This window comes from Ascaphus truei, chromosome 3 (assembly GCF_040206685.1).
Source record: "Ascaphus truei isolate aAscTru1 chromosome 3, aAscTru1.hap1, whole genome shotgun sequence".
In the NCBI taxonomy this organism is placed as follows: Eukaryota; Metazoa; Chordata; class Amphibia; order Anura; family Ascaphidae; genus Ascaphus; species Ascaphus truei.
In genome coordinates, this window is record NC_134485.1 from 162,831,048 (window position 1) to 162,836,153 (window position 5,106).

Sequence of the window (5,106 nt, forward strand, 5' to 3'; positions counted from 1 at the left end):
GAGAGCGCACGCCCCATAGCATAATACTGCATAAAATTTATTAAAACAAGGAAAGAGGATGGGGGGTGGGGGGGGGGTAAGGAATCGCACTCACAGGATGCAAATAGTTAAAAGGCAATTTGTGATTATATCACCACCATCCGGTTCTGGATACTGGAACACGTCTCCGTGGACTCCTTCAGGGCTGCCAGACACGATCACCAGGGACCAGATGTTAAAGGCTCCGTTCGCTCTCTGTACAGAGTCCAAGACTCCAGCTCACACTTTCAATGGCCGCCGATCGTATTCCCACGCTTGGTGTAGGCTGCTGCGCGTGCGCGGCGTCGTCGTGATGACGTGATCGCGCTCTCAGTACCCTAACGCGTTTCGTCACCTGACCGGTAACTTTCTCAAAGGGCTGATGTCGAAAGGAATCAAGTCCTGCCCTCATATAGCCAGTCCGTTGCCAGGCAACCCGTGATCGGGTGATTAATAAAACCTGAGTGGTATTAAATGGAGCTAATATATAACATAGATGCTAATCATATTGAGGACTAGTTTTCTAAGGGCTGATAGGGACTAATGCACTTAAGGAATGAACATACAATAATTACAAATGTGCGATTGAAACACAATAATAAACAATAATGAACAATAGTATGGGAACAGAAAGGATATCATGAGTCCACCAGGGGTAAGAGTCTGGACTCAATGAGTGTCTGGATGCTAGTACACTGGTTTGATCTCCTGACCTTTTGGACTCTCCTCGCTCTCCTCAAAGGAACCTATGGATGGTTCCTACCTGCGGTCCTCTTTTTTCCACACTCCTTAATAGTTCACTTTCCCTCCCTCCCTTCCCATCCCCACATTCCCCTCCCCAGAGCCCTCCTTCCCATTCATTTCATTATCTTTCATTTTTTCACAATACCCATCCTTTCATCCCTATCCATTCTTAATCCACCCCCTACAATATTTGAAGAGGTGTTTATTATCATTTTCCCCCATTCTTCATTTCATTTTCATATTTATTTTTATTTTTAATTTAGTTTTCCCAATTAAATATAAATTTTTAATATTTTTAATATTCTTCATTTAGAAAATTCCTTTATTGTAGGAGTTCCTATGCACTATACATAAATTTAGTCTACAATTATTATAATCCAAACCTTGCCCTTCCTCTCTTCATCTCTCTATTAACCCATTGTATTAGTACAAGGGTATGATTGTGACTTTTAAAGGTCATTCTTTTCCTGTCTCTGTGGAAATAAGTTAATCCAATTTCTATATCCTATAGTATTTGAGGCACAAAGTGTAATAAATTGAATACTATGGAGCATATATAATCTGTTTGTATTTTCAGTATACAGAGATATTAAAAGGATATACAGATACAATCTATTAACCCAAAAGGGAATGTATTAACTTCTTAATATACATCATTTTTTTCTCTATATACATTCATGCCTTATATAGATTATGGGTCTTAAATCCTTCTCCATGTATATATGGATATGGAATTGGAATTTATGGGTAATGTTGTTCTGTTTATGATTAAGATCTGTCAGATCTGAATTCATTGTTTTAATTAATGCAATCTTGCTTTTACATGTTGATCATGTTGTGCAATGTATGGTATAGTTATCCACACTTATGGAGAGTGTGAAAACTAATTTTGCATACATCTTGTAAAATATTTATCTTGTGGATTTTCCTAATGGGAAACCATCAAATACAGTTTGAGAATAATGTTTGGAAATATACATTGCAGTACAATGATTGATGAATTTATATGGTGTCAAAATGTTTGAATTTTATTGTTAGTGTTAAAAATAATGTCATGATATCCTTTCTGTTCCCATACTATTGTTCATTATTGTTTATTATTGTGTTTCAATCGCACATTTGTAATTATTGTATGTTCATTCCTTAAGTGCATTAGTCCCTATCAGCCCTTAGAAAACTAGTCCTCAATATGATTAGCATCTATGTTATATATTAGCTCCATTTAATACCACTCAGGTTTTATTAATCACCCGATCACGGGTTGCCTGGCAACGGACTGGCTATATGAGGGCAGGACTTGATTCCTTTCGACATCAGCCCTTTGAGAAAGTTACCGGTCAGGTGACGAAATGCGTTAGGGTACTGAGAGCGCGATCACGTCATCACGACGCCGCCGCGCACGCGCAGCAGCCTACACCAAGCGCGGGAATACGATCGGCGGCCATTGAAAGTGTGAGCTGGAGTCTTGGACTCTGTACAGAGAGCGAACGGAGCCTTTAACATCTGGTCCCTGGTGATCGTGTCTGGCAGCCCTGAAGGAGTCCACGGAGACGTGTTCCAGTATCCAGAACCGGATGGTGGTGATATAATCACAAATTGCCTTTTAACTATTTGCATCCTGTGAGTGCGATTCCTACCCCCCCCACCCCCCATCCCCTTTCCTTGTTTTAATAAATTTTATGCAGTATTATGCTATGGGGCGTGCGCTCTCTCTCTTTTTCTGTCTGTAGATATCTGTGGAGTTGGTTTACCCCGTGTGAGAGCAGCCTAAAGACCCCTTTCAACATCAGAAACCTCATCATTATGGACTAATTATTGAAGGACTGGTTGGAGTTTTTTGATTTTAGATTTTTGTGTCTTTCTTTTTCTCTTTTTTTTTTAGCACGTTTATGCACTGTTTTGTTTACTTTTATTGGTTGTGTTATAATAGAATGCACTAAGGTCACATTAGTTTAAGAGATATATTAATATTTTCAAACATTATTCACTTTACACAACTCTTTATTTATTAATTATAGTTATATTCAATTTATCATATCACAGTTATATTATTATTTTTTGGCGCCACACTTTTTTGTTTTATATATATATATATATATATATATATATATATATATATATATATATATAACACACAAAAGGAGAAGTTGCTCAACACATAATATATAAGGTTAACTCAAGGTAAAACTAACTATAAGGGTAAAATAAAATATATACCCCAAATAAAGTCAGTATATAAATTAAATAGGACCTGATGGTGCTAGGGGATAGTGAAAACTATATAAGACACACAGATGAAAAGAACAAAGACAATCCCCTTAGTAGCACTCTAAATTACACCCAAACTAATCCATAAAACAAAGATTGCTAAAAAGAAACAGATGCTCCGCCAATTCAGAAAAAATGAACAAGATTTTATTGATTTAACAACAAGACACACTAACTTAAAAACATAAAAATACTAAAGACAGCCTATGAAAATATATATGTATCAAAAATATAAAGAGAGGACTACTAATCAAATACTATCAGTATTACGAAAAGAAGAAAAACTAAAATGTGTCTAAATAAAGTTTAAATAATGACAACAAAGTAGTTTAGTCTAACATAATAGGCAATACAAAATATATTCCCACTGACATATGCATGAAAGAATGATAAATCATTGCGTTGGAAAAAGTATATAGTCAATGACCCAGTATATAGCCAGGAAAAATTAATATGTATACCAAAAACAGAGGGGAAAAAAAAAGAGATAAAGCAACCAGGGAAAAATAATATAACAATAATAATAGTTATACCCTGAACAGCATTTCCCCAAAATGAAATCAATGAGAACTGATGCAGCAAATAAAGAAAAATATGACTAATAAAGACATATTAGCAAACAGAGTCATACATATTGAAAACACCACAAAGCGCAGCACTGCAAGGACAGGTAATGCCCAAACAGTAAGGAGGGTAATACTCAGCTGCAGCTAGATTGTGTAGAGTTTGTGTCCATATTGATTGTACAGGATGTGTTTCCAAAGTCTGCTTATAACAGGAACAAAAAATAAAGTCCAAAATGCTGCATCAGATCCATCATAAGTCCCTCAGAATAGAAGATTACATAAAGGCTGTAGTAAAGTAAACACTCCGGGAAGAAGCCCACCGACGGGTGAAACATGTAGAGTGTTTACTTTACTACAGCCTTTATGTAATCTTCTATTCTGAGGGACTTATGATGGATCTGATGCAGCATTTTGGACTTTATTTTTTGTTCCTGTTATAAGCAGACTTTGGAAACACAGACTGATCTTTTATTTTTCTTAGTTTTAATTATGTTCATTAGCTTCTAACAAAGTATAATGTATAGACAGCACTATAATAATCAGCTATAGGGGAAAAACAAAATATTCGAGATGTGGTGCAGCGAGAACAAACCTTAATTCCCACAATGATATAACCAAAATACACAAATGGTTCCCAGCACTCAGAGAAAGTATCGAAACAAAAGTAGTGTTGTAAATAGACTTTTTTTTTTTACTAAACTGTATATTGAAGTGCCACATAGGCTAATAAAGCCACATAGGCTAATAATGTCAATGAAAAACATAATAGCATATATAGATAAGCAAACAATCAATATAAAGACTAAGATGGCTCAAAAAAGAGTCAATCAAATAATTCTTATCTGGAGGCAGAGTAGTGGAAAAAAATATTATCTGGAGTGGTGGAAAAAAAGGAGAGCAGGAAACAATGGAGGGGGAGGCTATGGGCACATAGGATTAGAAAAAACTAAAGCAAGGGGAGGAGGGCAAAAAAATCACAACAGAAGGTGAAAATAAAACAGGTGAAATTAACTAAATGATAAGTATCATTTGATTGACTGTTCTTTGAGCCGTGTTGCTTTTTATATTTAGTGTTTGCTCAACTATATATGCTATTATGTTTTGCACTGACATTATTAACCTATGTGGCTGTATTACTGCCCCTGTATATACAGGTATATTGACGGTTACCTTGTCTCATGTAATATATGAGTAAAATACAATTTATTTACTAAACTTTTTGTGCCGATACTTTCTCCGAGTGCAGGGAACTATTTATGTATATTAGCTTCTGTGTGTGTGTGAGAGAATGTACTGTACTACATAAATAGGAAACATCAACAACTGGAGAACTGTACATTGTAACAAAACGAGCGTCCATTTTGCTTCCTTCCCCAGCCATTTCCTCAGCTGCGCCTCACGGTCCCGCCTCTATACAAGTCACATGTCAATCACGCGGACTCCCCACCCAGCGCCTCCTTTTGCTTCCATGTTGTCACGTGATATGGAAAGGGGCGGAATGAGAAGCCAA